Genomic DNA, 15,473 nt, shown 5'->3' with positions numbered 1-15,473 from the left:
AGGGAGCCAAAAATAAAATATTATCATAGTATTTCTTGGTAGAACTACAACCTGTTCTGATCCTACAGATTTAAGAAAGCTGTAGGCTATAGTAGTGCCTTTTTTCTATCTACGTTTTAAAGTAAAAGTCACAACAATTTTGTCCTATTTCAGGTCCCTTGGAGTAGCTATGCTGTAGCTTATTTTCCTCTAGGCTTTGGCTGATGTCTTGAAGGCAGGAGAGACACAGTTGCTAATTGAAGAATAATCAACAGGGAGCTGAATGCAATTATAAGAGATGCTGGGAGATTTTGCAGTTCCATGCTGTCATCTTTTTGTACCTGTGACATCCCACGCTGAGTTTGCTCTTCTCTTCAGGGTTGCCAAGCTGCTCACTTGGGGAAAGAAAAAATCATTTAACCAAAGGGGAGGAAGAAATGTCAAGACCTGGGTGTAGGTAAGCAGGAGGAAATTTTCTGTGGTAGTTAAGAGTAACATGATTACCTGTATTCTTTCATTAACAAGAACAGGTTGAGTATCACTTACCTGGAATTTTAAAATCTACAGTGTTCCTGAAATTGTTCATATAGATGGCTGAAATAGTGGCACACCTTTGCTTTCTGACGATTCAGTGTACACAAATTTTGTATTTTGCATACAATTACCTACAGGCTATATGAATAAGGTGTCTATAAAACATAAATGAATCTCATGTGTAGTCTTGGATCCCATTTCCAAGACATTTCATCATGTACGTGCAAACACAAATATTCCAAAATCTGAAAAATTATGAAATCCAAAACAAAGCTCATCCCAAGCATTTTGAATAAGAAATTCTCATCCTGTATCCCCAAAAGAATACAGGCAGACAATGAAACCAAGGCATCTACAACTCTAAAGCAGCTGGCCACATAGAATACTTATTTATATACTTACTTAGAGTAGTTCCTCCACATTTGTGGTAGTTAGGAGTTCAAAGTTCCTTCAAAGTGGAAAAACCACTTTGATGCCAGCAAAGATGTCCGTGCAACATGGAGAAAGATGGGAGAAAAAGGAGTGGGGTGATCACTCTCCTTCCCCCAATTTGCACAAGTACATATGTTGACGTGAGCAAAGGTACCTGGTGATAACCAGGAGCTCTTCAAAGTCCCATGACCACTGCAAGAAACAACAGAAAAGGTAAGGCAGGGCATCCCTTTCCCCTCACATTGTGGAGTGTAGGAAAAATAGGATGGTGGCATTGGCATTGATACAGAATTAAAATTGGCCTAGCTGATCTTATGAACCCAAAAGTGTGGGGTGCCCTGGAACATTCCGTGAGTTCTGCCAACATGAGATGAAACCATCTTAGCTGAAATTAGAGTCTGAAAGTCCTTGGAAGTCTTGTTGACCTCCAGGAATGATTTTTGGCCTGAATGAGGCCTGTGTTGATATGTGTAAGAGTGTGTGACTTTTCCAGGGTCATTGAGTGGGTTTCATGGTGAGTGGGGATTCAAATCCTGTTCTTTAGTCCAATGCTCAAACCGCTATACCACACTGCACCCCCTTAGGTATGCTAGTTCTCATCAAGGACATTTTCTGGGATATCTATATGAACAGAACAAGTAGACAGGAAACTGTGTCAACTTTTGAAATTGTTTAAAATTTTAACCACGGCTTGTGTGCCTGCCAAGTTTTTGCCACCTGTGCTGGAAGTTTGGCATGCAACACTTTGTGTCACTAGGCCCAACATTCTATTTTACAGATTATTTCTTTAGGAAAGGCTGCCCCTATGTTCAGCTGAAAAGGAACTATCACTTTCTGAATGTCAAGTGGTTAAAAAAAGACCTGATGATGAGATACATTGGCTTGTTTGGGTTGTTTTTCCCCAGCATTGCTCAATGATATTTCTGGCAAACTTGCCATAAGTTTGAGGACACAGTTTGTTGAAAATCTTTTGATTTCTTTTCCAAACAGGAAAAAGCTGTGTAGTACAACTAGTTCTCTGAGGGATAGCTTTCAGAAACTGTTCCCCCCTTCTTGCTGTCTCAGTTTGATATTAATTATGATGAAATGCTTTTTCATTGTATTCAAATGGAAACAAAACCACTAAGAATATACACAGAGGTATAGTTATGGGGCTGGGAAATGAGGAACTTGCTTCTCCAAATAGGAATTCTCCAATTTTTCTTTCAATCCATAAATGTTTAGCAGTGTGGAGTGAGATACTGAAAAGTGTTGATAATATATGTAATTTATAGTATACATATATTAATTGAAGAGATCCTACACATATCCAGCTAACAGGGACAGGGACTTTCATTCAAGTATACAATTAACAAACACAGGGTGACTCCACACTTGCCTGCTCCCACCTGTGATTAAATATACATCAACAGATGCACTTCTCTGTGTTTATGTGGCTGTCAATTAGAGCCTATTGGGATCAGAAAAGATTTACCTTGCCCTCTCAGCATTACAATTACATGACCTCACACTTATTGAAGTATTTGTTTTCTGCTTGTGGCTGTCGCATGATTACAGGCTGTTCTACTTAATTATTTGTTAAGAACTTTGGGGATGGAGGATGCATCTTGCTTTAGGAAACAGCTTGGCCTGAGCGAACTTCTAATTTTATTTTTCAATGATTATATGTTTGTGCAACCTGAGGTGCTGCTATGATCAAGGATTCAAACTATTACTTTTGTGGGTCCAGATGTGCTTGCGATGTAGTAGTTACAATTGAAGTTGTTTTGGTTTGGCCCTCCTTGGGGTTAATAAAAGGTTAATAACCAATGTGCCACAAACAAACAATTGGGTTAATTCCTGTTTTTAAAATGAAATTTAAATGTCAGACACAGTTATGCTATAAACCAGCAATTTGTGCCCTTTCAGATGTTGTTAGACTGCAAGGACAGCCAGTGGTGAGTACTGGTGAGAGTTAGAGTTCAGAGATACATCAAAAAGACCATAATGCCCATCCCTCATTATAATTAAAAAGTGAGTTCTATATTGATATGCACATGAATGTCTTATTTTGGATATGACATAAGAGGCTATTTGTTCCATGCAAAAACATGACCAAAACCCCTGACAGTGACAAAAACGACTGTGTGTGGTGGTGGCATTTGTAGATGAAGCCACCTGATTTGAAGCATCATTGCAACTGGATAGTAATGATGGAACTGATCAGAGCACATGGCCATTAGAAGGTTCCATATGTAAATAAGCATGGAGTTTTAGCCTTGTAAGTATTCGGATACAGTACGTATACTGTATATATTTGTACAAGGATATTCTGCTGAAACATTGCACAAAAATACATTAGACTTCATTTTGGTGTCACCCCTGTGATAGTTTCACCGGGTGTGACTCGTTGTTTTGTACCCCCTGTACCGCCCTTGTCACACCCCTGCTGTCTCACTTAGTTCCTATAGCTGAATGCACAGCAACAGGCATCCTACAGATATTCCAGTGGATGACGTATTGCTGTGCATCCAGCCACAAGAATATAGGTGGAGGTTGTTTCACTGCCTTTCCTATTCTTCAGAAAAGGCAGGAGGGAGGTGGGGTGGGGGGTGAGGGAGAAGGGAGGTTACAGTGATTTAAAAGTTGGGATTTGGAGGAATCTGCTCTTTTCATAGCCCAGTAGAGAATTATACTGGACTTACACCTTTGTAAGCTACTAAGAACATAAAGCTTTGCCCCATGGTGTTAAATCCTGAAGGGCTTGAATGACCAGAAATAGCAACACATCCTTCACTTCTACTTCATTCCTGCTCCTCCCTCTTCTCATCCTTCTTCTTTCTTGCTGTAATAATGATCAGACCTTGGTAAACATCAGAGAGAACACCATTTACCAGGAGCTTCAGCAGAATGTCTATAATGAAATGGTATAACATATATATGAAATTAGTGACCTTATCACATCGAGACATTTCTTAGTTGTAGGACACTTCAGCCTCTTTTTAAGCATGGAGAAGCATGGAGCTCATCACATGTACCAGGGTTGAAAAGTGGCAGAAATGCCCTGAAAGGAGGGAACTCTGAACACGGGTCAACAATTGTGTTCAGAGCTCCTACCTCTTATTACACTTTACTCCCATGTTTACAACTGAAAAATGGGTGCAAGAGGGGTGATTCTCTACTTTTAAAGAGATGGTCACCCATGCTTTCCCTTCTCAATGAGATGAGGTGGCCAGTGAGGGACAGGGAAGAAACGTTTCAGTTAGCAAACTTGAATAAAAATACATGCAATGTATTTTTATAACCGACAGTGGAATTGAAGGGAACCTATATCTGGAAATGCATATATTTGAGGGCTTGGGTTGTGCGGGGCAGAGAAAATAATATGCCAAAGAAATCATGCAGAAAAATTAGTATCCACCTGAAAAATGCACAAAAATTGGCTTTAATCTTTTGAGCGATCTAACATTATAATAATCTTATTTCAGAACTGATACACTGTAAAAACAATTTTAGCATGTTAGAATGTTGCTATCAGGAAAGAAGCAAAACAGTAAGTACAAAAATCCCACAAAAAATGAGTTCAGAATCTTGCCATATCTGTTAAATCACTGCATAATAATGCTTCTGCTCTTTATTTGCAACTGCATCCAGATCTAAAATGCCTCAACTCTCTGCCAGATTTTAAATGTCATATAACAGAAGTCATGCATCAGAAGATGGAAATCTCTCAGAGCAGAAGAAATATAAAATGTGAAATTCTTCTCTCCAAGCATGGAGGAGCAAAAACAAGAAGAGATTCACTAGCCAGAGACTCAGAGAGAGATCTCTGATTTCCAAACAATATAAACTGCACAAATCCAACAGTTTTACAAAAGAAGGCTCTCCTCCCCTGAATTTGGGAGTAGAAACTACCCTTGCTGAGACTAAGCTAATTAAGAACATGCACAGACTTTCAAGAATTACAAACAATATAAACAACAGGGTCGCTAAAGGTAAAACAAACACTGATGTTAGACTGACATGTTTGAAGAACAAATATGGAAAAGCCACTTAGCACTAACATGTCAAATATTAAAGGCACTGTGTGGATCAAAGAGTAACTCTGCTCCCTGTCCAAAACATAGAATATTAAATTCTTTCTCACAGATTTTCTTACTCTTGATCTGTTGTTCCTTTAATATACATATACAGGTTGGGCATCCCTTATCCAGAATTCTGAAATACAAAATACAACAAAATCTAAAACTGTTCACATTGGTGACTGAGGGCCTTTCCAGAAAGGCTGAAAATGCGGGACCTGTCATGAGTTTACCTGGGGTGTCCAAATGATGCCTCAGGTAATCTTAAATTAATCTGAGATTTCCCAGTTTACTGAGATTTCCCAGTTTATTCTGGATTAATTTGACATCTGGAAAGATCTGGACCTTAATGTAAGGTCTGGATCTTTCCAAATGTAGACCCTGTTGGGATTGACGCCAGGGGTCGCGTCTGTGTTACCGGGGGTCAATCTTCACTGCAATCCCAGGTCTTCAGGGTCCAAGAGCCTGAAGGATAGGGATGCCCCCTCCCCTCCCAACCCCCATATACCCCCAAAACCAGCATGAGGGGGCTGGCTGTATGCTCAGACCCCTCTGGGAGAAATTCCCCTTCCCCTCCCTCCAACACATCATTTTCATGTGCAAGGAGCTTTTACCAGAGGGGCCTTAGCATGCAGCCAGGCCCATTCACATTGGGGGAAAATAGGGGACTGGGGAAATGGGCTCCTGGGTTGATCCGGGAGGGCATGGAGCCACCTCCCCTTGTGAAAGTTCAAGATTTTGGGTGGGTGTAGGACTTCAAGACTGGGAGGGACTGGGATAAAATATCTCGGTTCCTTCCAGGGTTGAGGCCTGCCTGGAAGGGCCCTGAGATAAGGGCTCCTTGGCTTTTGGATAGTTTGTTGTACACAAATTTTGTTTCATGCACATTGTTATTTCAAATTTTGTGTATAAAATTATCTTCAAACTTTGTGCACAAGCTGCATATGAATCATAAATTGATTTTATGTTTAGACATGAGTCCCTTCTCCAAGATGTCTCATAATGTATATGAAAGTATTCCAAAATCCACACATAATCTGGAATATGGAACATTTCTGATTTTAAGCATTTTTGATAAGGGACAACCAACCTTTTATGAACTGTAAATAAAAAGGTCTTAAATGCCTCTCCCAAGGTTTACAATCTCATCGCCAAGAGCTAAAATCGGTGGCATATGCCAGTTTAGCCCAGGTCACCCACGGAGTTTGCCAACTCCCATCAAATGACACCGGTGGGGCTCTGTGCATGAAGTATGGTGGAGCTGGTGCATGCTTCCAGTGTTGCCATAGGAAGTCATGGGGGGAAAGTCACATAATCAATGCTTCCCCCCATGGGATTGCCCTTTACTAGAGCTGGGCAGTGTGGGGTTCTCTATGCCCCCCTGATGACACTGAGTGACTCTGGCGGTCATGTGACAAGGTCATCAATCACTGGTAGCAAGTCTGGCATTTTTTTTGGCTTTACCTAACACTGGAAAGTTGATTCCAGAAACTTCTCTAAAAGAGGTTATTTGAGAGAGAGAGAGACGCTGAAATCACATTAACACAACACAGTTCCTTATAGGAAAAATCATTACAGCAAGGGTAGGTAAATCATTGCCACCTAGCTGTTGTTAAACAACAACCCCCATGATCCCTGAATCACTAGTTATCACAATTGTAGTTATTACAATTGTAATTACAATAACAATTACTAGGGATGGCAGTCCAGCAGCACACAAGATGACCACATAACCTTCCAGGTGGACTTTGCCCAGCCTGATCAGCAGATCCACCTGAATAGGCAGAGATATGAAACAGCTTTCTGTTTCAATATAACTTTGTTAGAAGAACAAAGGTTTCCTGCGCTCTGGTGTATCTTATGTGTTTTCCTAATCTTGCAATTGGACCCTGTTACCTTGTTTGACTTTTGATCTTGATTTCTCTCTAAACCTGATTTCCAGTTTGTGACTTCTGGCTTGTTCTAGATAGCTTTCCATGTCCTAGCCCTAACAAGTTTTGTGACCAATTAGATTTGATTTCTTAAAAATAATCACTGCAAACAAATTTATTCATTAATCTTTGAAGATGCTGCCATATAATTATGTGAGATTTGTTTTGCAAAGATCTCATTGTTCTGGGAAGCATCAAAAGTTGTGAAATCAGCAACTGATTAGAGTCTCAAACAAATGGAAAAGAGGAAGAATGCATTGAAAGAGAAATTTGACTGTTTGACTGTAACTGGTAAAGGAATATAGCCACAGTGGGAGTTTTTTTGCTCTTTTCTGCATAGGCAAACTGATAGAACATATGTGTGTGTCCAATGAGAGAAAGAGAGTGTTTGATGTTGGTGCATGCTCATGATGATATATGTTTCCCATTTTGTTCAGCATCAGTCCACATATCAGATAAAATAAATTAGAGGGATGTAGTTAGCTATCTTCCCTCAAATAAGCGTTATTAATAAAAATATAAATGTATTTGTGTGTATCTCCAACATAATGCCAATGCTATGAAAATAAATATCTTAAAACAGATTAAATGGTTTTATTTAATTATAATATCTATAGCCTGTACTACCATGCTGTGTCACCAGCTGCTAAAAACTAATACAGCTCCTCAAGAGTAGAGGTCTCTTCAAGAGAAGGAAGCCTTAAAGTTTAGGCCAAGTACTTACAACTGGTTTCAGGCAGAACTCTGTTGTTGGACTCTGAAATACATAAACGTATACATTAATCTAGCTATAAGTCTACTAACAACAAAGGCAGTAAACCCATAATTTAGTTAAGTGGTAATAATAATAGGTAAAAAAGGTAAAGGTTTTCCCCTGACGTTAAGTTATTAATAATAATTATAATTATAATTATAATAAATCTTTATTTATATCCCATTTGTCTCCCTCACAGGAACCAAAGCGGCCTACATCATATTAAAATCATGGAAACAACAATCCAAATACGTCAATAAGTATAAAACATTATACAATATACAGTTTAAAAGAAAAATAATATACATTCACATTCTTGTGACATCATGTCAGATGATATAAGTATGTTTATTTAAAATACAGATTTGAATAGGTTAGGGTTAAAGACAGTAACAGACAATATGACTGAAAAGTCAAACCTATTGTAAGATGAATTATTGTAGAATCAAATAGATTTGAAGACAAAGTATAAGTCTTGAAATTAGACAAAGCTTGAGAGCTGACTTGATGTATTTCATCTTAGATTGCAAATCTGGCAATCCCTTCAAGATGAAGGACATAGGAGTTCATCACATGAAGGAGACAAAGTGGTATTGAATCTTGTTGCCAATCAGTCTCCTCCCCATGATAAACCCACTTCGCACTATGAATGGGAAAACCTGTCAATAACTTTAGATTGTACTCTGTTCAGTGTACATTACGGTTCTCTGCCAGCATGCCAGCACTGAAGTGACATCGAGGCACAGTTCCTCCTTTCTCACTCTCTACCCCTTCCCGTGACAGTAAATATTTAAGTTTTATTTGTATTTTATTTTAATGATATTAGCTGGAATTGTGAATTGCTTTAAAATATTTTTTAAATTACAGAGCAGCAGAAGTGCAGAAGGACAGAGTTTCATGATTATACAAAAGTAATGACCATAATACCATGGAATGGTGACCCAGCACAGTTGCATGCATGAAGAGTGATGCGATAGTAAGGGTGTTCCACTATCAGTGATCTCACAACTGCCATAGGATAGCAACATCATGCAAAAAAATACATAATCTTCCAGACTGGATCATTTATAAGGAACTTTACTTTTCCCTTCCAGCCATTTGATTCTGTCTATTGGAAATATATTTTAATAATTATTTTGCAGAAAAGAGTGAAGTTGCTAATAAAATTGAAATTGTACTACCTGCCTTTGCTCCTGGTCCCCATATGACCAAGAAAGGGAATGTTCTTTGCCTGCATTGAGATCTCTCCAGAATAGCTGAATTGCAACAGAAACAACATGTGATACAGAAATGACTCTACAATCATCATTTTTCTTCTCCTGTATGATTCTTTAACTTCAAAAGCTTTCATTATCTATTTGTGTATCTCACCTGGTGATTTTGTACTGTGTTGTATTTTGCTGGTGACCCAAACAGCTAATCTCAAATCTGTTTATTAGACTGGAATGAAATCTAGTTAATGTTGCTGTCTAATTGGGTTTGAAAAGTGTAACCAACTAAAATGTTTACATTAGAAATGGAAACAAATGCTGTTATTTTTTAAATGATATACATTTTCTTGAAACTGCTGAAGCAGGTAACATTTGTTGATGAAATATTTTAAATTAGTAGAATAGAACACAATGAGCATTGTATTGTCGAAGGCTTTCATGGCCGGAATCACTGAGTTGCTGTGAGTCTTTTGGGCTGTATGGCCATGTTCCAGAATATTTCTCGCTTACATCTGTTTCGCTTACATATGTGGCAGGCATCCTCAGAGGTTACCTCACAACCTCTGAAAATGCCTGCCATAGATGTGGGCAAGAAAGCTTCTGGAGAGAAAGCTTCTGGAACATGGCCATTCAGCCCGAAAGACTTACAGCAACCCACTGATGAGCATTTCTCCTTCCTAGTTCAGTAATGTTTCCCCTTCTATAATTTTAAAATGCTACAAAAATTCAGTTCATCTCTCATTTATATCTCTGACCTTATCTAATTAACGTTTAATGGTACTAGTAATTAGAAAGAACTGAAGGTTGTGAAGGTAAAAAATTAATAATAGCCTGTGAAATAGAATTATGCTTAATTGTTTTTTTTTCTATCAGAGAGAATACTGAGTGGAATTTTCTCTTTTATTTTGTGCTGTTTATCAAACTCCTAACTAACCCATTAATTCTGACTTTTTGATGATAAATGTGTAGTGATTTGCTAATTTAATATGATGTTCCCTCATTATCACACTCATGTATCTTCACTAAGAATACAGAATTATAGTAGTTTAACATTATTTTAACTGCCACAGCTCCATCCTATGGAATCATGGGATTTGTAGTTTGTTTCGGCACCAGAAGTCTAGGTTTTGTTAGATAAATGATATGCAGGATTAGATCCCTGGGTGTTAACAGTATTATTAGCTAAGAAAAAGAGGTCAGGCTCAAAGAATTTGCTTATTCTGCTTTGCCTTTGTCCCAATGTGAACAAAATATTTACCAACGGTTCTTGGCAAAAGGAACACACACATTTAATGCATGCGCATCTTCTGCGCATCTGGAATCCAGCTGAGCCTTAAAAGAACAACATGCCACATCATCTTCCCTCTTCAGTATTGCTGTTGATCTAGTTCAAGTTTATATTATCAAGAGAGATGGCCGTAATAATCTAGAACAGACAGAATAAAACAACAACAAAAATGCCAACAATAAAAGGGAGTTTTTGTTCCTGTTAAAAATTAACTAAATAATAATAATAATAATAATAATAATAATAATAATATAATTTTATTCTTATACCCCGCCTCTATCTCCCCGCAGGGACTCAGGGTGGCTTACAAATGCAAAAGAGTATACATACAAAAACATCAAACACCGAAAACGCACAAATGAAAAATTAAAACATATGATTAAAATCAAACCATTAATAAGACAAAGAAGAAATTATGGCATACAGTTAATGGTCCACTCACCTACAGGATCTAGGAGAGAAGCAAGATTTGTCTTCTTTGTAAGAAATATAGAAAATACCTCCATTTATACAATCCAGTGTAGTCAAAGCCATGGTCTAATGGAGAAAAGAGAGGGGGAAGAAAAATGGCTAGTAGTTAGATAGATGGAAGAAGAAAGTGACTAAAAGGTAAAGGTAAAGGTTTTCCCCTGACATTAAGTCCAGTCGTGACCGACTCTGGGGGTTGGTGCTCATCTCCATTTCTAAGCTGAGAGCCGGCGTTGTCTGTAGACACCTCCAAGGTCATGTGGCTGGCATGACTGCATGGAGCGCTGTTACCTTCCCGCCGGAGCACTACCTATTGATCTACTCACATTGGCATGTTTTTGAACTGCTAGATTGGCAGGAGCTGGGGCTAACAGTGACTTAAAAAAGCAAACAAATAGTAAGCGTGCAAACATGCAACCTAGAAATTAGTGAGTAGAGATGGGCTTTCAGGACTTACCTTGTTCTGTTTCGTATCTTGGCATTCATCGAGGCTCTGGTCCGTTTTCATCTGACCTCCCAAAATCGGGAGGTCAGACATTTGTTTTTCTTTTCTTTTTTTCACGGGGGGGGGGGGGGGGGAGGGGAGGCGCTGGCCAAGGCCACAGCACCAGCCAGTGCCGCTCAAATGCCTGGTAAGGAGCCAGGCAAAGGGAGGGGAGAAGGCACAGGATGACCCAGCCACCCACAACCTCCCCCCGCCAGACCTGCACCCATAGGCCGAGGTACCCAGGCCTACAGGTGCAGGCTTTGGGCCTAGGCACCCGGGTCTCGCAGGACTTACAGTTGAGTGCTGAGTAAGGAGCAATCCTCACTCGGCAAACGGCTGCAAGGCCCTGCAAGGCCCAGCCAATTGCTGAATAAGGAGCGCTCCTTACTCTGCAATTGTCTGCAGGCCCTGCGAGGCCCAGGTATGTAGGCCCAAAGCCTGCACCCATAGGCCCGGTAGCTTTGATCTGAAAGGTAGGCTTGGAGCCAATATTGGCTCCCACCTGCCTTTCGTTTTGAGTCAGTTTTTGCTTTGTTGGGGGTCTTTCTGTATTGCGCCATCTGAATGGATGATATAAAACAGAAACATGAATAAAACAAATGAGACAAATACTGCACACATCTCTATTAGTGAGTATAGCAATGCAAAGTCTGTTAACAGCGACCACAAAAGTCCCCTCAAGTGTTCCATATTTAAAAAGGAACTGTGTGATGGAAGTGTCTGCAGCTTTGTCATGTTCTCATTAACATATAATATCTGGACATCTGACGTAGATAAGCCTATATCTATAGATGTCTATAGGCTTCCCCAGACCTTAGAAAACAGTGACTTTTTTTCTCCATGTGGATTGAGTACCAGCTAAACGCTCAAATCTTGACTGTGGCCAGAAACTGCATTGTCAAATAGACCCTTCATCAGTTTCACTAAAGCAGGTTGAAAGGGAAATGCATTTACCATCACTTCATTCTATAATAATAGAAGAGATTAATGACTAGACTATAATTCAGCTGACGGCTACTGATATCATAAACTTTTGGAGGAAATCTTTTTGCATGTTGAAATACCATCAGATTATTTTATCTGATTACAATCAATCATTTGAACAATCAATCATTTGCTTCTTTTTACCTTTTATCTATTATCTTTTAGGATACATGGGGAAAACACTGTGATTTTTTTTAAATCTTCATTTGTTTTTAAATGTTGGAGATCCACATTATATTCTGGAACTTTTTTTAAAAAAAATAAAAGGCATTGTCATTGTTTTTAATGATCTCTAGGTCTATATGATAAAGAGGGAGATTAATGAGGAAATGTATGGTTTAGGGTATATCTACACCCTAGCATTAATGCAGTTTGACATCACTTTAATTGGGTTGTTGCATATTTTCCGGGCTGTATGGCCATGTTCCAGAAGTATTCTCTCTTGATGTTTCGCCCACATCTATGGCAGGCATCCTCAGAGGTTGTGATGTATAGATATGGGCGAAATGTCAGGAGAGAATACTTCTGGAACATGCCAATACATCCCAGAAAACATACAACAACCCTGTGATCCCGGCCATGAAAGCCTTCGACAACACATCACTTTAACTGTTATGATTGTGCTATGGAATCATAACAGTTGTAGTTTTTAAAGATCTTTAGTTTTCTCTACCAAAGAGAGCTGGTGCTCACCAAACTATAAGCCACTCCAAACTAATCTTCACCAAACACACAGCTTATATGTGTGTCACCACCCACAAGAGAAATTGAGTCAAGAAGATACTAAGGAGAAGACCTGTGAGCTGTAAAGTTTCTTAGCTCTGTGATACTTGTAGTGAAAAAATAGTTTTTTTCAGCATATCAAAATATGCTTTCAGTTCTGTAGCGTTGGTATGGAGTTTCTCCTTATATTTTCTATTTGCTCAGCAGTTCAGTCATTCCATCCAGTCACTAATAGCACAAATCATGCTTTACACATCTCCTGTAAATACTTTCCTGATGTCAGCATGTGTCTTTTCAGTGGTGGCTCCCAGGGCCAAAAAAAGACATTTTCTACTAGAAATAGAACAGTAAACGCTGCCCCCTAGAGGTGTGCATTTTTAGTTAGTCCTCGTAATTAGGATAAAAATTTGTTAAATTTGTACTTACGAGGTGATATCCGATACAGGGGCATGGCCCTCGCCAAATGCCCCATACTTTTCCATTTTAGTTTTGTAAATCTCGGAAGGCTCCCAAAGTCAGTTTTATATTCAGTGCAAGACAGCAACATTTAAAGCAAAGCCAAAGGCTGCCTTAGTTTGCCTTTCATCTGTAAATTATTGGAGTCTTGCAATTAGGATGGGGGGAGGGAACAGTGTTTTATGGGAACAGCAGAGAACTCTGGGATATGTAGTTTGGGAAGGGAGAAACCCTATGCCAGAGAATTCAAAAGACCCTGCCCTAAACTACATTTCCAAGAATGCAGTGCACTGCTCAGCATCAGAGAGATTTGCACCACCATAGCCAGCTGGAGTTCCAATAAATTATGATTTCTGTTCCTGGGTTATAAATGTCATTTCCTAATTGATTCTATCATGAAAACATGGTGAAAGTTTATTAAATTGCAAAAACTTTGTCTTTGTATGAGGGACATCATGTTATAGCATGTTTTGCTACCCAGTCCACCAATTTAACATAATCATCCACCTATTTAACAAAGTTTTTGGTACATAAACAAAGTTACTAGTGTAGAACAACTACTTTCAAAGTATGAACTACACAATTAAGCAGAAATAATACTTTCAAACTAGGAACATATTTTCTTTATTATTGAAAAATTGTTGCTTATAAAAACTTTGAAAATGCCCCAAAAATCTGGAGATATATGAAACATTCTGAAATATGTGTTCTACCATTGTAATAAGTTTCACCCCAATCAGGGAGAAAGGAGCCCCTGAATCTTCTCTAATTATAATAATTGTGCACAATTACTATAATGAAATAGTAACAAAATTTCATTATTCTCTTTATAGTAATGAATTTTTCACTAACTATACTTTTGAAACATTAGAAATGAAGTGCCAGAACCCCCGTTTTGTAATGACTTTTGAACCATTTTTACACATTCCTACCACTTCCACATCTCTTCCATTAGCCAGGCAACAGAGGTAATGTTTTGCCACCTGAAACAGAAGAATCCTAATGATTTCTACCTCTCCCTGGCAAAAATATACAATGACAAATTAAATAGCTATATTTTTCTGTCTTTTCATGACATCCAGATCATCTCCCTTATAAAACTCATCTCTGTGGCATACTGGCAGTTGAATGACCTCGCGGCAGTTACTTTGGTGATAATTCAATGACAAGTAGAACTCTTTTTCCTTTGCCAACTCTTTTCATCTGTCTTTGTGTTGAGCTGTTTTACTCTCTGTGATTCATGTAGCACAGTAGTCTATTATGTTGATTTACTGCTATCAAATTTGAAATTGATTTATATATTGTCATGAACTGTCATGAGGACAGGGATTAAAAACAATTTCATCTCAACCATTTTTAAGAAGTGAATTTACAATGGCCCCTCTAGATTTGTGCAGGTTCAATTCTAGAACTCCAGCGGATGGTAAAAAACATGGATGGTCATATCCAATATTATTAAACTGTGACAATGTGCATACATTCGTGTCATTGCCACCATTTTAGATATGGGCTGCAATGAGCCATAGTCAGTTGAAACCATGGATCAGGAGCTTGCAGAAGGTCCTACTATATTCAGTTTGTGGTCTGGGAAGTTATTAGTGAACTGGTATGAGTTATAAGCTTCCTAGCCTATCTTGGAACCAACCATCATAAGAAGAACCATCATTAGCTGAGATCTGGAGGCAGCCACATAGCCTATCCTGAATCTGTTGTGTTGGCAGTGGTTTGGAGTCCAGTTGGTCCAGCTGGGCTAAGCCTACATAGGCCCCATGGGACCATCTGTGTAAGTATGTGTGACCATCTGTGTGAACCCCAGACATTTCCCAATGTCTGGGAAAAGGACGGTGGTGATACAGGCCCGATCCATCATCCTTCCTTGCTACAGTGAGGTTCAGGGAAAACAGAATGGCGGGATTGATCCATTTGGGCAGTGGAACAGTCCAAATTGGACCCAATCCTGCTTTCCACATTGTCATCAAGCTGCAGGATTGATCTAGAATTTTAGATAAACTTTGGAGCACACCTGACCTTTCTTAATGCAAGGTTAAACCAGGTCAACTCAGTTCCCTATCATACTCACCTAAAAAGTTAAGGAACATCATGGAAACAACCAGTTTCCAACACATGTTGAGTATGGGTTCTTAGGGCTGTGAATGTAAGCCCTG

The 15,473-nt window shown here is 38.9% G+C and overlaps 2 long non-coding RNA genes across 2 annotated transcripts; both read right to left on the bottom strand.

Moving 5' to 3' along the window:
* Positions 1 to 254: 254 nt before the first annotated feature.
* On the bottom strand, positions 255 to 5,515 carry LOC134299979 (uncharacterized). The gene is made up of 3 exons (XR_010007242.1): positions 3,630 to 5,515; positions 916 to 1,137; positions 255 to 374 (listed from the first exon to the last, which is right to left on the bottom strand). It is a non-coding gene; the product is annotated as an uncharacterized LOC134299979 (long non-coding RNA).
* An 11-nt stretch (positions 5,516 to 5,526) lies between these two features.
* Positions 5,527 to 11,935, bottom strand: LOC134299978 (uncharacterized). The gene is made up of 5 exons (XR_010007241.1): positions 11,116 to 11,935; positions 10,633 to 10,727; positions 10,161 to 10,328; positions 8,873 to 8,947; positions 5,527 to 7,694 (listed from the first exon to the last, which is right to left on the bottom strand). It is a non-coding gene; the product is annotated as an uncharacterized LOC134299978 (long non-coding RNA).
* Positions 11,936 to 15,473: the final 3,538 nt, after the last annotated feature.

The sequence above is a fragment of the Anolis carolinensis genome, chromosome 6, assembly GCF_035594765.1.
Source record: "Anolis carolinensis isolate JA03-04 chromosome 6, rAnoCar3.1.pri, whole genome shotgun sequence".
Lineage (NCBI taxonomy): Eukaryota > Metazoa > Chordata > Lepidosauria > Squamata > Dactyloidae > Anolis > Anolis carolinensis.
The sequence above is the reverse complement of the archived record's forward strand: the minus strand, read 5'-3'. Positions and strand labels throughout refer to the sequence as shown.